Consider the following 20907-nt stretch of genomic DNA (forward strand, 5'->3'; position numbering starts at 1 on the left):
ATAAATATGGGACCATCATGAATTTGGTTGTCACGTTTGTGCAGGGGCCATGTTAATCTCTGTCATTCCAATTTTTTTTTATGTGCCCTGCCAAAGCAAGCACTGACGTGTAGGAATTACTGTTCCTATGAACATACAATATATGGTGCTTTCTTTGAGACATGGTCTCAAAAATGTATGATGTAGCCAGGCGCGGTGGCTCACGACTGTAATCTGAGCACCGTGGGAAGCCCACGTGGGTAGATCATCTGAGGTCAGGAGTTCAAGACCAGTCTGACCAACATGGCGAAAATCCATCTCTACTAAAAATACAACCAAAAAACAAAAACAAAAATTAGCCAGGTGTGGTGGTGGGTGCCTCTAATCCCAGCTACTCAGGAGACTGAGGCGGGAGAATCGCTTGAACCCAGGAGGCAGAAGTTGGTGGGAGCCGAGATAGCACCACCGCATCCAGCCTGGGCGACAGAGTGAGATTCCGTGTCAAAATAAAAGAAGAACTCATGCAGTGACCCTCTAGATGGAAGCACTGTCTGTGGTCTAAAAGAAAAGATCGTGCATCCTTTTAGAGTGTTACCGTTTGAGAGGAGCAACGGTGGAGTCGATGCTGATCACGGTAATACTTTTGCAGAGCGTGTTTATCGTCAGACTTGGGTGCTGGTGGGGTTCTGGGTTCTGTTTTTGATTTGAAATTTTTCCAGGACAGGCTTTCTGTTGCCCAGGCAGGAGTGGGTGGCACCTCCAACCGAGGTCTCTTGGGCTGAAGTGGTCTTTTGATTTTTTGATTTTTTGAGACGCGCTCTCGTTTGGTTGGGAGTGTAGTGGTAGCAGGATCTCTGCTCACCAGAAACTCTGCCTCCCAGCTTCCAGTGATTCTCCCATATCAGCCTGCCAAATCCTTGGGAGTTAGGAGCCCGCCATCATGTCCTGCACTCTTGTTGCCCATCCTGGAGAGCACTGGCACGATCTAGGCTCACTGCAACCTCTGCCTCCCAGGTTCCAGTGATTCTCCTGCCTCAGCCTCCCAGGTAGCTGGGATTACAGGCGCCTACTGCCCCACCCAGCTAATTTTTATGTTTTTAGTAGAGACCGGGTTTTACCATGTTGGCCAGGCTGGTATCCTGCTTTCAGGTGATCACTAGCGTTGGCCTCCCAAAGTACTGGGATCACAGGCGTGAGCCACCGCCTCTAATCTCAAGTGGTCCTTTTAAGTCAGCCTAGCCTGTGATCTATCCTGGAGGATGTTTGTGTGTGCAACAATGTATATTCTTCAACATTGTAGATTCCATTTTGGATGCTCCCATCGGGACTGTGTGTCCCTGGGCTGGAACTCCAGTGAACACTTGACTCAAACATCCATTGCTGTTCTCTAGAAATTCAGTGCAATTCTCTTGGTTGAAGATAAGGTATGTGTATTGGGCATTGCTTTTTCTCTTTGGGAACAAAACTCGGGAGGATCGTCCCTTGATGAGCAAGGCTAACCTGCTGAGCCTTTGAAGCAAGGAACTGGAGATGGTCCTTTTAGGGGTTTATGTTCTGGATTCCAGAAAACAGGCAAACAGGGGCAATAAATGCATCTTTATTGTTGTGTCCATTTTAACCTGGTCAAGGAAGATTTCAACAAAAAACCCAGAGTGCTGGAGCGAGATCCCAAGCTGTGACCCTCCAAAGGGAAGCACTTTCTGTTTGTTGTCTGAGAGAAAACAAAGTGCTTCCTTTTAGAGTGTGACCGCTTGGGAAAAGCAGCGTTCAGGATGGTGCTGATCTTGGTCATGCATTTGCAGAGCATGCTTGTCATCAGACTTGGATGATGGTGGGAGTCTGTTTCTGTTTTGCTTTCCTTTTTTTGTTTTTTATTTGTTTGTTTTTTTCTACGACAAGGTCTCTGTTGCCCAGGAGAGACTACAAAGGCACTTTTAACATAGGTCTCTTGGGCTCAGATGGTCCTTTTATGGGACACAGTCTTGCTCTGTGACCCAGGCTGGAGTACAGTGGTGCAATCTCAGCTCACTGCAACCTCCACCTCCTGGGTTCAAGCGATTCTCCTGCCTCAGCTTCCTGAGTAGCTGGGATTACGGGCGCCTGACATCACCCTCGGCTAATATTTGTATTTTTCTTTTTTATTCATTCATTTATTTATTTTTGAGATGGAGTCTTGCTGTCACCCAGCCTGGAGGGCAGTGGCGTGAACCTGACCTCTGCCTCTCGGGTTCAAGCAATTCTCCTGCCTCAATCTCCTGAGTAGCTGGAATTACAGGCACCTGCCACTACACCCGACTACTTTTTGAATTTTTTTTTCTTTTTTTTTTTTTTTAAGTAAACTTGGGGTTTTACCATGTTGGCCAGGCTGGTCTCAAACCCCTGACCTCAAGTGACCCGCTGGCCTCGACCTCCCAAAGTGCTGAGAATACAGGCGTGAGCCACGGTGCATGGCCATCAACACCTTTTACTTTATGGAAATTATCTGGCACTGGGATAGAACTTCATGTGGGGTCAGGTGGAGTTGAAGGGACCTCAGCGTCCGTTACAGATGGGATGTGCACTGCTTAGCAAGAGTACAGAGGTGGAGTGTGTGGGGTTTGAGTTTTCATTGGGGAAATGAAGCTGAAATCTTGGGTGCGTGACCAGGTCATCTATGCAATGAGACGGGGTCTCACTATGCCGCCCAGGCTAAAGTGAGCTTGGATCCTCCTGCCTCTGCCCCTGCCCCAGTCTTTGGTAGCTGGGTCTACATGTGAATATATATATATATTTTTTTTTTTTTTTTTTTTTTTTGAGACGGAGTCTCCCTGTGTCTCCCAGGCTGGAGTGCAGTGGCGTGATCTCGGCTCACTGCAAGCTCCGCCTCCCGGGTTCACGCCATTCTCCCGCCTCAGCCTCCCAAGTAGCTGAGACTACAGGCGCCCGCCACCACGCCCGGCTAGTTTTTTGTATTTTTAGTAGAGATGGGGTTTCACCATGTTAGCCAGGATAGTCTCGATCTCCTGACCTCGTGATCCACCCGCCTCGGCCTCCCAAAGTGCTGGGATTACAGGCTTGAGCCACCGCGCCCGGCCTACATGTGAATATTAACCCATGCACAGGCAAGAAGAAAGTAAAGACTATTCTTTGATTCACACCCGGCCCCCAGTTAAACTTGTATTTTAGATAAACAATGTATTTGAGATGTACTTGAACTACAAATGATTTACTGGTTAGGTGTGGATATCTGTTTGTTGGTTTATTTTTCCTAATTTTAAATATGAGACTAGTCTCCATGTGGTGGCTCTTGTCTGTAATTCCTGCACTTTGTGAGGCTGAGACAGGAGGATCACCTAAGGTCAGTTGTTTGAGACCAGCCTGGCCAACATGGTGAAACCCTGTCTGTTTCCATAGAAAAATCAGCCAGGCGTGGTTGTGCACACCTGTAATCCCGGCTACTCGGGAGGCTGCTCCTGAAGCCAGGAGGCTGAGCTTTCAGTGAGCTAAGATTGCGCCACTGCACTCCAGCCTGGGCAACAGAGGGAGATTCAGTCTCAAGAAAGTAAAAAATAGGCCGGGCACGGTGGCACATGCCTGTAATCCCAGCACTTTGGGAGGCCGAGACAGGAGGATCACCTGAGGTCGAGAGTTCAAGACCAACAGGGCCAACATGGCAAAGCCTCTTCTCTACTAAAAATACAAAAATTACCTAGGTGCAGTGGTACAGATCTGTGATTCCGGCTACTCGGAGGCTGAGAATTACTTGAACCCAGGAGGAGGAGATTTCAGTAAGCTGAAATCATGCCATTGCATTCCAGCCTGAGCCACAGAGTGAGATGCCATCTCAAAAATAAATAAATAAGTAAATAAATAAATAATATAAATAAAATTAAATAAATAAAAATAAGTAGGTAGATATGGGACCATCATGAATTTGGGTGTCACGTTTATGCAACAGCCGGTGTAGTCTCTGTCATTCCAATTTTTTTATGTGCCCTGCCAAAGCAAGCACTTATGTGTAGGAATTATTTTTCCTGTGAGAATACAATATATGGAACTTTCTTTGACAAGGATCTCAGAAATATACATATATATAATATAATATATATATAATATAATCATACACAAAATACTGTTCTAAATACAGGGAATACTCTGATATCACCTTGGGTATTTTTTTTGTTTCTTCGTGTGTGTGTGTTTTATTTGTTTGGTTGTTTTTGTTTGTTTGTTTGTTTGTTTGTTTGATTGCAGTGGCGCAATCTCGGCTCACTGCAAGCTCCACCTCACAGGTTCACGCCATTCTCTTGCCTCAGCCTCCGGAGTAGCTGGGACCACAGGCGCCCACCACCACGCCCAGCTAATTTTTTTTTCTTTTTGTATTTTTAGTAGAGATGGGCTTTTGCCGTGTTAGCCAGGATGGTCTCGATCTCCTGACCTCATGATCCGCCCGCCTCGGCCTCCCAAAGTGCTGGGATTACAGGCATCAGCCACTGCGCCCAGCCGATTGGTTATTTTTGAGACAAGGTCTGGCTCTGTCGCCCAGGATGGAGTGTAGTGGTGCGATCTCAGCTCACTGTAACCTCCACCTCCCACCTAAACCTGCTGAATGAGTGTCTACAGACACGCACCAGCACATCTGGCTAACTTTTGTGTTTTTCATACACATGGGGTTACACCATGTTGCTGGGGCTGGTCTCAAACTCCTGAGCTCATGTGATCCTCCCGTCTTGGCCCCCTAATGTGCTGGGATGAGAGGTGGGAGCCAGCCCGCGCCCCACGTACTTATGTATTTCTGTTCAGATTTTATTGAGTTTGTATGACCAAGCCTGTGGTCTATCCTGGAGGATGTTTGTGTGTGTGACAACGCATATTCTTCAACATCGTAGACTCCATTTTGGGTGTTCCCATCGGGACTATGTGTCCCTGGACTGGAACTCCAGGAACACTTGGCTCATAATCTATTCTGTAGGAATCTTGACCTATTCTCCTGGTTAAATATAAGCTATGTGTAATAGGCATTGCTTTTTCTTAGCAGACACAGAACTCAGGAGGATTGTCCTATGTCAAACAAGGCTAACCTGCTGATTCTTTGAAGCAAGGAACTGGAGATGGTCCTTTCAGCACCGCCACCACGCGCTGCTACTTTTGTTTTTTGTTTTTTGTTTTTTTTTGTAGTAGAAAATGGGTTTCATCATGTTTGCCAGGCTAGTCTCAAATCCCTGACCTCAAGTGATCCGCCCGCCTCAGCCTCCCAAAGTGCTAAAAATACAGGTGTGAGCCACTGCGCCGAGCCATCAACACGTTTTACTCCATGGAAATGATACTGGCGCTGATTGACAGAACCTCACTTGGGGTCAGGTAGAGTTAAAAGGGACCTCAGGCCGGGCACAGTGGCTCACGCCTGTAATCCCAGCACTTTGGGAGGCTGAGGTGGGTGGATCACCTGAGGTCAGGAGTTCAAGACCAGCCTAACCAAAATGGAGAAACCTCGTCTCTACTAAATTAGCCGGACATGGTGGCACACGCCTGTAATCGCAGCTACTGGGGAGGCAGAGGCAGGAGAATCGCTTGAACCCCGGGGGGCGGAGGTTGCGGTGAGCCAAGATTGTGCCATTGTATTCCAGCCTGGACAACAAGAGCAAAACTCCATCTCTAAATAAATAAAACTATATTAAATAAACATTAAACATGGCCGGGCGCGGTGGCTCAAGCCTGTAATCCCAGCACTTTGGGAGGCCGAGACGGGCGGATCACGAGGTCAGGAGTTCGAGACCATCCTGGCTAACACGGTGAAACCCCGTCTCTACTAAAAAATACAAAAAACTAGCCGGGCGAGGTGGTGGGCGCCTGTAGTCCCGGCTACTCGGGAGGCTGAGGCAGGAGAATGGCGTAAAAACCCGGGAGGCGGAGCTTGCAGTGAGCTGAGATCCGGCCACTGCACTCCACCCTGGGCGACATAGCGAGACTCCGTCTCAAAAAAAAAATAAAATAAAATAAAAAAATTTAAAAAATAAACATTAAACATTAAAAAATAAAAATAAATAGATAAATATGAGATCATCATGAATTTGGGTGAAACCTTTGCGCAGGGACCAGGGTAATTTTTGTCATTCCAGTTTTTTTACGCATACCGCCAAAGCAAGCACTTACGTGTAGGGAGCATTCTTCCTGTGGGCATACAATATATAGAAGTTTCTTTTTTTCTTTTTTCTTTTATTGAGACTGAGTTTTGCTGTTGTTGCACAGGCTGAAATGCAATGGTGTGATCTCGGCGCCCCGCAATGTCCGCCTCCTGGGTTAAAGCCATTCTCCTACCTCAGCCTCCTGAGTAACTGGGTTATAGGCATACACCACCAGGGCTAGCTAATTTGTTGTATTTTCAGTAGAGACGGGATTTCTCCATGTTGGTCAGGCTGGTCTCGAACTCCCGAGTTCAGGTGATCCGCCCACTTTGGCTTTCCAAAGTACTGGGATTGCAGACATCTGCAATCCCAGTACTTTGAAGCACCACAGCTGGCCTTCATATATTCTTACATATATAATATCATACACACACAAAATACTACACACAGAATACTCATATCACTTTGGGCATTTTGTTGTTTGTGTGTGTGCATTGTTTGTTTTTGAGACAAGATCTGGCTCTGTCACCTATGCTGGAGTGCAGTGGTGTGATCTCGGCTTCCTGCAACCTCCACCTCCCACCTCAGCCTCCTGAATTAGTGTCTACAGGCATGCACCACGACACCTGGCTCACTTTTGTATTTTTACAGATGAGGTTTTATGATGTTTCCCAGGCTGGTGTCTGAGCTCAAGTGATCCTCCAGCCTTGGCCTACTTAAGTGCTGCAGTTAGAGGTGTGAGCCACTGTGCCCCACCTGTCCTTGTGTGTCTCTGTTCAAATGTTATTGAGGAGCTTTTACAGCATAACGTGGTCTATGCTGGAGAATGTTAGTGTGTGAGACAGTGTCTGTTCTTCAACATCTTAGATTCCATTTTACATGCTCCCATTGGGACTGTGTGTCCCTGTCCTGGAACTCAAGTGAACACTTGGCTCAAAATCCATTGCTGTTCTCTAGAAATCCTGCCTAATTCTCTTTGTAAAATATAAGGTATATGTAGTAAGCGTTGCTTTTCCTCTTTGAAGGCAGAACTCAGGAAGATTGCCCCTTGATGAACAAGGCTAACCTGCTGAATGTTCGAAGCAAGGAAGTGGAGATGGTCTTTGTATCGGTTTATGTTCTGGATTCCAGAAAACGTGCAAACGGGACCAATAAACGCATCTTTATTTTTGTGTCCATTTTGACCAGGTCGAGGAAAATTTCCAGAAGAAACCCAGAGTGCTGGAGCGAGAAGATCTCATGCTGTGACCCTACAAAGGGAAGCCCTTTCTGTTGTCTAAACGAAAAGAAAGTGCTTCTCTTTGCTGGGTTACGGTTTGAGAAAAGCAACGTTGAAGTCGATGCTGATCTTGGTAATACATTTGCAGTGCATGCTTATCACGCTTGAACCATGGTGGGGTTGTGTTTTGGTTTTGCTTTTTTATTCTAAGGCTCTGTGCTACGCATGCTGCAGTGCGGTGACATGTCTGATATATCTCTTGGATTCAAATGGTCAGCCTGGGTGACACAGTGAAATTCCGTCTCAAAAAATAAACAAATGAATAAACATACAAAATAAAGCCGGGCGTGGTGGCTCATGCCTGTAATCCCAGCACTTTGGGAGGCTGATGCGGGTAGATTATCTCAGGTCAGGAGTTTGAGACCAGTCTGACCAACATGGTGAAAATCCGTCTCTACTAAAAATACAACAACAACAAAAAATTAGCCCAGTGTGGTGGTGGGCACCTGTAATCTCAGCTACTCGGGAGGCTGAGGCAGGAGAATCGCTTGAACCCGGGAGGCGGAGGTTGCAGTGAGCCAAGATTGTGCCACTGCACTCCAGCCTGGGTGACAGAGTGAGACTCCATCTCAAAAAAAAACAAAACAAAAAAAAAGCCAGGCGCGGTGACTCACACCTGTAATCCCAGCACTTTGAGAGTCCGAGGTGGGCGGATCACGAGGTCAGGAGATGGAGACCATGCTGGCTAACACAGTGAAACCCCGTCTCTATTTAAAAATACAAAAAATTAGCCAGGCGTGGTGGCGGGCACCTGTAGTCCCACCTGTAGCCAGGCGTGAGAATGACTTGAACCTAGGAAGTGGAGCTTGCAGTGAGCCGAGATGGTGCCATTGAACTCCAGCCTCGGCGACAGAGCAAGACTCCGTCTCGAAAAAAAAAAAAAACCCAGAGTAGTGAAGCAAGAAGATCTCCTCATGCTGTGACACTCTAAATGGAAGCACTGTCTGTGTTCTAAGAAAAGATCGTGCAGCCCTTTAGAGTGTTACTGTGTGAGAAAAGCAACGGTGAAGATGCTGCTGACCTTGGTGGTACATTTGCAGAGTGTGTTTATCGTTAGACTTGCATGATCCTGGGGTTCTGTTTGTTTGTTTTTTTCCAAGACAGGCTTTCGGTTGCCCAGGCGGGAGTGGGTGGCACCTCCAACCGAGATCTCTTGGGCTGAAGTGGTGCTCTTTTTATTTTTTGATTTTTTTTGAGATGCATTCTCACTCTGTTGTCCAGGCTGGAGTGCAGTAGGAGGATCTCTGTTGACCGGAAACTCCGTCTCCCAGGTTCCAGCGGTTCTCCCACCTCAGCCTGCTGAATAGTTGGGAACACAGATGCCTGCCATCGTGTCCTACTAGTTATTATTATTTTGTTGTTGTTGAGATGGAGTTTCACTCTTGAGGTCCAGGCTGGAGTGCAGTGGTGCAATCTAGGCTCACTTCAACCTCCGCCTCCTGGGTTCAAGCGATTGTCCTACTGCAGCCTCCCAGGTAGCTGGGATTACAGGTGCCTACCGCCCCTCCCAGCCAATTTTTTTTTTTTTGTTTTTAGTAGATACGGGATTTCACCATGTTGGTCAGGCTGGTCTTAAACTTCTGACCTTAGGTGATCCAACAGCCTTGGCCTCCCAAAGAGCTGGGCATGAGCCACCGCCCCTAATCTCAAGCGGTCCTCTACAGTCAGCCTAGACTGTGGTCTATCCTGGAAAGTGTTTGCGTGTGTGACAATGTATATTCTTCAACATCAGCCCAATTCTCTTGGTTAAATGTAAGGTATGAGTAGTAGGTATTCCTTTTTCTCTTTAGGGACAAAACTCAGGAGGATTGCCCCTTGATGAACAAAGCTAACCTGCTGAGCCTTTGAAGCAAAGAACTGGAGATGGTCCTTTTAGGGGTTTATGTTCTGGGATCCAGAAAATATGCAAACAGGGCCAATAAATGCATCTTTATTTTGTGTCTCTTTTAACCCGGTCCAGGAAAATTCCAACAAGGAACGCAGAGTGCTGGAGTGGGAAGATCCCATGCTGTGGCCCTCTAGAGAAAGCACTTTCTGTTTGTTGTCTGAGGAAAAACAAAGTGCTTCCCTTCAGAGTGTGGCTGTTTGGGAAATGCCACGTTCAAGATGGTGCTGATCTTGGTCATGCATTTGCAGAGCATGCTTGTCATCAGACTTGGAGGATGTTGGGAGTCTGTTTTGTTTTTGAGGGTCTCTGTGGCCCAGGCTGGAGTACAGAGGCACTTCCAACCTAGGTTTCTTGGGCTCAGATGGCCTTCCTTTTTGGGACAGTCTTGCTCTGTGACCCAGGCTGGCGTGCAGTGGTGCGGTCTTGGCTCACTGCAACCTCCACCTCCTGGGTTCAAGCGATTCTCCTGCCTCAGCTTCTGAATAGCTGGGATTACAGGCGCCCGACATCACACTCGGCTAATATTTGTATTTTTCTTTTTTATTCATTCATTTATTTTTGAAATAGAGTCTTGTTGTTACCCCAGCTGGAGGGCGGTGGCATGATCCTGGCTGACTCCAGCTTCTGCCTCTCAGGTTCATGCAGTTCTGCCTCAGTCTCCTGAGTAGATGGAACTACAGGTGCCTGCCACCACGCCTGGCTACGTTTGAATTTTTTTTTTTTTTTTAGAAGAAACGGGTTTTGCCATGTTGGCCAGGCTGGTCTCAACCCCTGACCTCAAGTAAGCCCCTCATCTTGGCCTCTGAAAATGCTGAGAATACAAGCATGAGACACCACGCGGCCATCACCACCTTTTACTTTATGGAAATTTTTCTGGCACTGGGATAGAACCTCACGTGGGGTCAGGTGGAGTTGAAGGGACCTCAGTGTCCCCTGCAGATGGGATGTGCACGGCTCAGCAGGAGCACGGAGGCGGAGTGCATGGGGCTTCAGTGTTTATTGGGGAAATGAAGCTGAACTCTTGGATGCATGACCAGGAGATAAATGCATGAGACGGGGGGTCTCACTATGCTGTCCAGGCTAAAGTGGGCTTAGATCCTCCTGCCTCTGCCCCTCCCCAGTCCTTGGTAGGTGGGACTACATGTAAATATCAACCCATGCACAGGCAGGAAGAAAATTAAGGACCATTTTTTGGTTCACCCCAGCCCTCAGTTAAACTTGCATTTTAGATAAACAATGTGTTTGAAATGTACTTGAACAACAAATGATTTGCTGTTAAGGTGTGGACATCTTTTTTTTTCTTTTTTCTTATTTTAAATATGGGACTAGTCCAGGTATGGTGGCTCCCACCTGTAATTCCAGCGCTTTAGGAGGCCAAGACAGGAGGGTCATCTGAGGTCAGTTGTTCAAAACCACACTGGCCAACATGGTGAAACCCTGTCCATACTTAAAATACAAAAATCAGCCAGGCGTGGTCACGCACACGTATAATCCCAGCTACTCTGGAGGCTGAGTCGGAAGTCTCGCTTGCAGCCAGGAGGCTGAGCTTTCAGTGAGCTGAGATTGCGCCACTGCACTTTAGTCTGGGCAACTGAGTCTCAGTCTCAACAAAGTAAAACATAGTCCAGGCGCGGTGGCACACACCTGTAATCCCAGCACTTCGGGAGGCCGAGATGGGAGAATCACCTGAGGTCAGGAGTTCAAGACCCAATGGGGCCAACATGGCAAAGCCTCGTCTCTACTAAAAATACAAAAATGAGCTGGGTGCAGTGGTGCACATCTGTGATTTCAGCTACTCAGGAGGCTGAGGCAGGAGAATTCACTTGAACCCAAGAGAGATTTCAGTGAGCTGAAATCACGCCATTGTATTCCAGCCTGGGCCACAGAGCAAGGTTCTGTCTCACAACTATACACAATAAATAATAAAATTTAAAAAATAAAAACGGATAGATAAAGACGGGACCATCATGAATTTGAGTGTCACTTTTGTGCAGGGGCCAGGGTAATCTCTGTCATTCCAATTTTTTTTATGTGCATTGCCAAAGCAAGAATTCGTGTAGGTGGCCGGGCGCGGTGGCTCACGCCTGTAATCCCAGCACTTTGGGAGGCCGAGGCGGGCGGATCACGAGGTCAAGACCGTCCTGGCTAACACAGTGAAACCCCGTCTCTACTACAAATACAAAAAATTAGCCGGGCGTGGTGGTGGGCGCCTGTAGTCCCAGCTACTCAGGAGCCCCTGCTGAGGCAGGAAAATGGCGTGAACCCGGGAGGAGGAGCTTGCAGTGAGCGGAGATTGCACCATTGCACTCCAGCCTGGGTGACAGAGCGAGACTCCGTCTCAAAAAAAAAAAAAAGAATTCGTGTAGGAATCATTCTTCCTGTGGGCATACAATGTATGGAACTTTCTGTGAGACAGGGTCTCAAAAATATGTATATTTTATCATATTCTTCCATATAATACCATGTACACATAAAATTCTGTTCTAAATATAGAGAATATTCTGATATCACCTTGGGTATTTTTTGTTTCTTTGTGTGTGTGTGTTTTATTTGATTGGTTGGTTATTTCTGAGACAAGGTCTGGCTCTATCGCCCAGGCTAGAGTGTAGTGTGGTGCCATCTCAGCTCACTGCAACCTCCACCTCCCACCTCAGCCTTCTGAATTCCTGTCTACAGGCACACACCACACACCACCATATCTGGCGAACTTTTGTATTTTTTGTATGGATGAGGTTTCACTGTGTTGTCCAGGCTGGTCTTGAACTCCTGAGCTCAAGTGATCCTCCCACCTCGGCCTCCTAAAGTGCGACTAGTAGTGTGAGCCACCATGTCTCACCCCTACTTGTGTGTTTCTGCTTAAATTTTATTGAGGCGCTTTTACAGTATAGCCTGTGGTCTATCCTGGGGAATGTTTGTGTGTGTGACAATGTATATTCTTCGACATCTTAGATTCCATTTAGGATGCTCCCATTGGGACTCTGTGTTCCTGTATAGGAACTCAAGTGAACACCTGGCTTAAAATCCATTGCTCTTTAGAGATTTAGCCCAGTTATCTTGGTTAAAGATAAGGTATGTCTAGTCGGCACTGGTTTTTCTTTCTGGAGAAAAATCTTAGGAGACATTCCTCTTGATGAACAAGGCTAACTGCTGAGCCTTTGAGGCATGGGACCTGGAGATGATCCTGTTAGGGGTTTATGTTCTGGATTCAGGAAACACGCCAACAGGACACAAAAATGCATCTTTATTTTTGTGTCTGTTTTAACCAGGCCAGGGAGGATTCCAACACCATGTCCATGGTGCTGACACAAGAAGATCTCGTGCTGTGACCCTTTAGAGGGAAGCACTTTCTGTTGTCTGAAAACAAAGAATGTGCATCCTTTCAGAGGGTTACTCTTTGAGAAGAGCAACGTTTAAATTGATGTTGATCTTGGTAATACATTTGCAGAGCACGCTTATCATCAGACTTGGCCGATGGTGGTGTTCTCTTTTTGTTTTTGTTTTCTACAACAGGATGTCTGTTGCCCAGGCTAGAGTGCGGTGGCACTTCCAACCTAGATCTCTTGGGTTTGAATGGTCCTCTCCTTTGGGGCAGAGTCTTGCTCTGTGACCCAGGCTGGAGTGCAATGGCAGGAATTCTGCTCACTGCAAGCTCCGCCTCCCGGGCTCAAGTGATTCTCCTGCCTCAGTTTTCTGAGAAGCTGGGATTACAGGCGCTCACCACTACCCCCAGCTAATATTTGTAGTTTTCTTTATTATTCTTTTTTTATTTTCATTTTTGAGACGAAGTCTCACTGTTGCCTAGGGTGTACTGCAGTGGCGCAATCTGGGCTCACTACAACCTTCGCCTCCCAGGTTCAAGCAATTCTCCTGCCTCAGCCTCCCGAGTAGCTGGAATTACAGAAACACGCTGCCATGCCCAGCTACTTTTTGGATTTTTTTTTAGTAGAGAAGGAGTTTCGCCATGTTGGCCAGACTGGTCTCAAACTGCTGACCTCATGTGAGCCGCCTACCTCAGCCTCCCAAAGTGCTGGGATTACAGCTATGAGCCACTGCACCCGACCATCATATACTCTTATATATAATATCATATACACACAAAATACTCTTCTACACACACAGAATTTTGTTTGTATATGTGTGTGTGTTTTCTGTTTGTTTGTTTGTTTGTTTATGAGATAAGGTCTGCCTGTGTCACCCAGTCTGGAGTGCAGTTGTGCGATCTCAGCTCACTGCAACCTCCGCCTCCCACCTAATCCTGCTGAATTAGTGTCAACAGGCGTGCACCACCACACCTGGCTCACTTTTGTATTTTTTGTACACATGGGGTACCATGTTGCCGGGGCTGGTCTCAAACTCTTGAGCTCAGGTGATCCTCCCGTCGTGGCCTCCTAAAGTGCTGTGATTAAGGTGTGAGCCACCGTGCCACACCTGTACTTATGTATTTAGGTTCAAACTGTATTGAGGAGTTTTTACAGCCTAACCTGTGATCTACCCTGCAGGATGTTTGTGTGTGAGACAATGTATGTTCTTGAACATCGTAGATTCCATTTTGGATGCTCCCTTCTTGACTGTGTGTCCCTGTCCTGGAACTCAAGTGAACACTTGGCTCTCCATCCTTTGCTGTTCTCTAGAAATCCAGCTCAATTCTCTTGGTTAAAGATAAGGTATGTGTACTGGGCATTGCTTTTTCTTTCTAGAGACGAAACTCAAGAGGATTGGCCCTTGATGAACAAGGCTAACCTGCTGATTCTTTGAAGCAAGAAACTGGAGGTGGTCCTTTTAGGGGTTTATGTTCTGGATTTCAGAAAACATGCAAACAGGGCCAATAAATGCATTTTTATTTTTGTGTCCATTTTAACCCGGTGAAGAAAGATTCCAACAAAAAACCCACAGGTCTGGAGCAAGAAGATCTCATGATGTGACTCTCTAGAGGAAAGCGCTTACTGTTGGCTAAAAAAATAGGAAGCGCTTCTCTTTAGAGTGTTACGCTTTGAGAAAAGCAACGCGGATCTTGGTAATACATTTGCAGAGTGAGCCGCCTACCTCGGCCTCCCAAAGTGCTGAGATTACAAGCGTGAACCACCTCACCCATCCTCAAGTGGTCCTCTTGACTCAGCCTCCCACGTAGTTGGGACTACATGGGACGTGCCACCACGCTTGGCTGAGTTTTTAATTTTTCATCCAGATGTGGTCTCTGTTGCTCAGGAAGGTCCCAACTCCTGAGCTCAAGCGATGCCACCGGTGTGAGCCACGTTCTGCTGCTGACCCATTTCAAAGATAGTTGACGTGGCCAGGCAATATGGGGCACAGAGTCCCAGCTACTGCAGATGCCGCGGTGGGAGGCTCCTTTGATTTCCAGACTATACCATGCACTGATCACACCTTGTTTCGTTTGTTTGTTTGTTTGTTGTTTGTTTGTTTGACAGAGTCTCAGTTTGTTGCCCTGGCTGAAGTGCAATGGTGTGATCTTGGCTCACTGTCACCTTTGCCTCCAAGGTTCACATGATTCTCCTGCCTCACCCTCCAAAGTAGCTGTGATTCCGGGTGTGCGCCAGCACACACAGCTCCGTTTTGGTGTTTGGTAGAGACAGGTTTTCACCATGTTGGTCGGGCTGGTCTTGAACTCCTGATCTCAGGTGATCTACCTGCCTCGGCCTCCCAGAGAGCTGGGATTATAGGCGTGAGCCACTGCGCCCGGCCTGTATTTCCTAATTTTAAATCTGGGACCCATGATGAATTTGGATGTCATTTTGTTCAGGGGACATGGGAATCTCTGTCATTCCAATGTTTTTAATGCTGTTCTGTGTAGGAATTATTCTTCCTGTGAGCAAACAACATAGAGACCTTTCTTTTTTTGATAATGGGTCTCAAAACTATATAATATACATTTTATTATATTGTCTGATATTGATCATATAATCATATACACAGAAAATACTCTTCTATATACAGAGAATATTCATATCACTTTGGAGTTTTTTTGTGTGTGTGCATTTTGGGGATTTTGGGGTTTGTTTGTTCTGTTTTGTTTTGAGACAACATCTGGCTCTGTTGCCCATGCTGGAGTGCAGTGGTGCAATCCGGCTCCCTGTAACCTCCACCTCCCACCTCAGCCTCCTAAAGAACTGAATACAGGCGTGGACCACCACACCTGACTAACTTTTGTATTTTTTGTACACACAGGGTTTATCGTGTTTCCCAGGCTGGACTGGAACTCCTGAGCTCCAGTGATCCTCCCGACTTGGCAAGTGCTGGGGTTAGAGGTATGAGCCGCTGTGACCCACCGTACTTGAATTTTTTGTATCCAGATGTTATCGAGGAGCTTTTATGGCCTAAACTGTGGTCTATCCTAGAGGATGTTTGTGTGTATGACAATATATAGTCTTCATTTTTTTTTTTTCTTTTTTTGAGAGGGAGTTTCGCTCCTCTCGCCTAGGCTGGAGTGTAATGACGTGATCTCGGTTCACTGCAACCTTCCGCCTCCTGGGTTCAAGCCATTCTCCTGCCTCAGCCTCCTGAGTAGCTGGGATTACAGGTACCCGCCACCATGCCCAGCTAAGTTTGTATTTTTAGTAGAGACAGGAGTCTCCGTGTTGGCCAGGCTGGTCTCAGACTCCCGACCTCCGGTGATCCACTCGCCTTGGCCTCCCAAGGTGCTGGGATAACAGCCATGAGCCACTGCGCCCGACCATCATATATTCTTATCATATGTATAATATCATATACACACAAAATACTCTTCTACACACACAGATTACTCTTATATCACTTTGGGTATTTTTTTGTTTGTATTGTGCGTGTGTTTTTTGTTTGTTTGTTTATGAGATAAGGTCTGCCTGTGTCACCCAGTCTGGAGTGCAGTTGTGCGATCTCAGCTCACTGCAACCTCCGCCTCCCACCTAGTCCTGCCGAGTTAGTGTCTACATGCATGCACCACCACACCTGGCTCACTTTTGTATTTTTTGTACACATAGGGCTACACCACGTTGCCGGGGCTGGTCTCAAACTCTTGAGCTCAGGTGATCCTCCCGTCATGGCCTCCTAAAGTGCTGTGATTAGAGGTGTGAGCCACCGTGCCACACCTGTACTTGTGTATTTAGGTTCACACTGTATTGAGGAGTTTTTACGGCCTAACTTGTGGTCTACCCTGCAGGATGTGTGTGTGTGAGACAATGTATGTTCTTGAACATCGTAGATTCCATTTTGGATGCTCCCTTCGTGACTGTGTTTCCCTGTCCTGGAACTCAAGTGAACACTTGGCTCTCCATCCATTGCTGTTCTCTAGAAATCCAGCTCAATTCTCTTGGTTAAAGATAAGGTATGTGTACTGGGCATTGCTTCTTCTTTCTAGAGACAAAAACTCAGGAGGATTGTCCCTTGATGAACTAGGCTAACCTGCTGATTCTTTGAAGCAAGAAACTGGAGGTGGTCCTTTTAGGAGTTTATGTTCTGGATTTCAGAAAACATGCAAACAGGGCCAATAAATGCATTTTTATTTTTGTGCCCATTTTAACCCGGTGAAGGAAAATTCCAACAAAAAACCCACAGGTCTGGAGCAAGAAGATCTCATGATGTGACTCTCTAGAGGAAAGCGCTTTCTGTTGGCCAAAAGAATAGGAAGCACTTCCCTTTAGAGTGTTACGCTTTGAGAAAAGCAACGCGGATCTTGGTAATACATTTGCAGAGTGAGCCGCCTACCTCGGCCTCCCAAAGTGCTGAGATTACAAGCGTGAACCACCTCACCCATCCTCAAGTGGTCCTCTTGACTCAGCCTCCCACGTAGTTGGGACTACATGGGACGGGCCACCACACTTGGCTATGTTTTTAATTTTTCATCCAGATGTGGTCTCTGTTGCTCAGGAAGGTCCCAACTCCTGAGCTCAAGCAATGCCACCGGTGTGAGCCACATTCTGCTGCTGACCCATTTCAAAGATAGTTGACGTGGCCAGGCAATGTGGGGCACAGAGTCCCAGCTACTGCAGATACCGGGGTGGGAGGCTCCTTTGATTTCCAGACTATACCATGCACTGATCACACCTCGTTTAGACTTTTTGTTTGTTTGTTTGTTTGTTTGTTTAACAGAGTCTCAGTTTGTTGCCCTGGCTGAAGTGCAATGGTGTGATCTTGGCTCACTGCCACCTCTGCCTCCAAGGTTCACGTGATTCTCCTGCCTCACCCTACAAAGTAGCTGTGATTACGGGCGTGCGCCAGCACACCCAGCTCAGTTTTGGTGTTTGGTAGAGGCACGTTTTCACCATGTTGGTCGGGCTGGTCTTGAACTCCTGATCTCAGGTGATCTACCTGCCTCGGCCTCCCAGAGAGCTGGGATTATAGTCGTGAGCCACCACGCCCGGCCTGTATTTCCTAATTTTAAATCTGGGACCCATGATGAATTTGGATGTCACTTTGTTCCGGGGACATGGGAATCTCTGTCATTCCAATGTTTTTAATGCTGTTCTGTGTAGGAATTATTCTTCCTGTGAGCAAACAACATAGAGACCTTTCTTTTTTTGATAATGGGTCTCAAAACTATATAATATACATTTTATTATATTGTCTGATATTGATCATATAATCATATACACAGAAAATACTCTTCAATACACAGAGAATACTCATCACTTTGGGGTTTTTTTGTTTGTGTGCCTTTTGGGGATTTTGGGGTTTTTTTTTTTTGCATGTTTGTTTTGTTTTGAGACAACATCTGGCTCTGTTGCCCATGCTGGGGTGCAGTGGTGCGATCCGGCTCCCTGTAACCTCCACCTCCCACCTCAGCCTCCTAAAGAAATGAATACAGGCGTGGACCACCACACCGGACTAACTTTTGTATTTTTTGTACACACAGGGTTTACCGTGTTTCCCAGGCTGGACTGGAACTCCTGAGCTCAAGTGATCCTCCCGACTTGACAAGTGCTGGGGTTAGAGGTATGAGCCGCCATGACCCACCGTACTTGAATTTTTTGTATCCAGATGTTATCGAGGAGCTTTTATGGCCTAAACTGTGGACTATCCTGGAGGATGTTTGTGTGTGAGACAATGTATGTTCTCGAACATCATAGATTCCATTTTGGATGCTCCCTTCGTGACTGTGTGTCCCTGTCCTGGAACTCAAGTGAACACTTGGCTCTCCATCCATTGCTGTTCTCTAGAAATCCAGCTCAATTCTCTTGGTTAAAGATAAGGTATGTGTACTGGGCATTGCTTTTTCTTTCTAGAGATGAAACTCATGAGGATTGCCCCTTCATGAACAAGGCTAACCTGCTGATTCTTTGAAGCAAGAAACTGGAGGTGGTCCTTTTAGGGGTTTATATTCTGGATTTCAGAAAACATGCAAACAGGGCCAATAAATGCATTTTTATTTTTGTGTCCATTTTAACCCGATGAAGGAAGATTCCAACAAAAAACCCACAGGTCTGGAGCAAGAAGATCTCATGATGTGACCCTCTAGAGGAAAGCGCTTACTGTTGGCTAAAAAAATAGGAAGCGCTTCTCTTTAGAGTGTTACGCTTTGAGAAAAGCAACGCGGATCTTGGTAATACATTTGCAGAGTGAGCCGCCTACCTCGGCCTCCCAAAGTGCTGAGATTACAAGCGTGAACCACTTCACCCATCCTCAAGTGGTCCTCTTGACTCAGCCTCCCACGTAGTTGGGACTACATGGGACGTGCCACCACACTTGGCTGAGTTTTTAATTTTTCATCCAGATGTGGTCTCTGTTGCTCAGGAAGGTCCCAACTCCTGAGCTCAAGCGATGCCACCGGTGTGAGCCACGTTCTGCTGCTGACCCATTTCAAAGATAGTTGACGTGGCCAGGCAATATGGGGCACAGAGTCCCAGCTACTGCAGATGCCGTGGTGGGAGGCTCCTTTGATTTCCAGACTATACCATGCACTGATCACACCTTGTTTCGTTTGTTTGTTTGTTTGTTGTTTGTTTGTTTGACAGAGTCTCAGTTTGTTGCCCTGGCTGAAGTGCAATGGTGTGATCTTGGCTCACTGTCACCTCTGCCTCCAAGGTTCACGTGATTCTCTTGCCTCACCCTACAAAGTAGCTGTGATTCCGGGTATGCGCCAGCACACCCAGCTCAGTTTTGGTGTTTGGTAGAGACAGGTTTTCACCATGTTGGTCGGGCTGGTCTTGAACTCCTGATCTCAGGTGATCTACCTGCCTCGGCCTCCCAGAGAGCTGGGATTATAGGCGTGAGCCCCTGCGCCCGGCCTGTATTTCCTAATTTTAAATCTGGGACTCACGATGAATTTGGATGTCACTTTGTTCGGGGGACATGGGAATCTCTGTCATTCCAATGTTCCTGTGAGCAAACAACATAGAGACCTTTCTTTTTTTGATACTGGGCCTCAAAACTATATAATATACATTTTATTATATTGTCTGATATTGATCATATAATCATATACACAGAAAATACTCTTCTATACACAGAGAATACTCATATCACTTTGAGGTTTTTGTGTGTGTGTGCATTTTGGGGATTTTGGGGGTGTTTTGTTTTGAGACAACATCTGGCTCTGTTGCCCATGCTGGGGTGCAGTGGTACAGTCCGGCTCCCTGTAACCTCCACCTCCCACCTCAGCCTCCTAAAGAACTGAATACAGGCGTGGACCACCACACCTGACTAACTTTTGTATTTTTTGTACACACAGGGTTTACCGTGTTTCCCAGGCTGGACTGGAACTCCTGAGCTCCAGTGATCTTCCCGACTTGGCAAGTGCTGGGGTTAGAGGTATGAGCCGCCGTGACCCACCGTACTTGTATTTTTCTATCCACATGTTATCGAGGAGCTTTTATGGCCTAAACTGTGATCTATCCTGGAGGATGTTTGTGCATATGACAATATATAGTCTTCATTTTTTCTTTTTTCTTTTTTTGAGAGGGAGTTTTGCTCCTGTAGCCTAGGCTGGAGAGTAATGACGTGATCTCGGTTCACTGCAACCTCCGCCTCCTGGGTTCAAGCGATTCTCCTGCCTCAGCCTCCTGAGTAGCTGGGATTACAGGCACCCGCCACCACACCCAGCTAAGTTTGTATTTTTAGTAGAGACGGGCGTCTCCATGTTGGCCAGGCTGGTCTCAGACTCCCGACCTCCGGTGATCCACCCTCTTTGGCCTCCCAAAGTGTTGGGATTACAGCCGTGAGCCACTGCGCCCGACCTTCATATATTCTTATCATATATATAATATCATATACACACAAAATACTCTTCTACACACACAGAGTGCCCTTATATCACTTTGGGTATTTTTTTGTTTGTATTGTGTGTGTGTTTTCTGTTTGTTTGTTTATGAGATAAGGTCTGGCTGTGTCACCCAGTCTGGAGTGCACTTGGGCGATCTCGGCTCACCTCCCACCTAATCCTGCTGAATTAGTGTCTCCAGGCGTGCACCACCACACCTGGCTCACTCACCTGGTTCACATGGGGTTACACCATGTTGCCGGGGCTGGTCTCAAAGTCTTGAGCTCAGGTGATCCTCCCGTCGTGGCCTCCTAAAGTGCTGTGATTAGTGGTGTGAGCCACCATGCCACACCTGTACTTGTATATTTAGGTTCAAATTGTATTGAGGAGTTTTTACGGCCTAACCTGTGGTCTACCCTGCAGGATGTTTGTGTGTGAGACAATGTATGTTCTTGAACATCGTAGATTC

The 20907-nt window shown here is 46.8% G+C and overlaps 1 non-coding gene across 1 annotated transcript; it reads right to left on the bottom strand.

The window, feature by feature from the left end:
- LOC123570417 (U6 spliceosomal RNA) lies at positions 1-103 on the bottom strand. Its single transcript, XR_006694597.1, has one exon. It is a non-coding gene; the product is annotated as a U6 spliceosomal RNA (small nuclear RNA).
- Positions 104-20907: the final 20804 nt, after the last annotated feature.

The sequence above is a fragment of the Macaca fascicularis genome, chromosome 19 (genome assembly GCF_037993035.2).
Source record: "Macaca fascicularis isolate 582-1 chromosome 19, T2T-MFA8v1.1".
NCBI classification, from domain to species: Eukaryota; Metazoa; Chordata; class Mammalia; order Primates; family Cercopithecidae; genus Macaca; species Macaca fascicularis.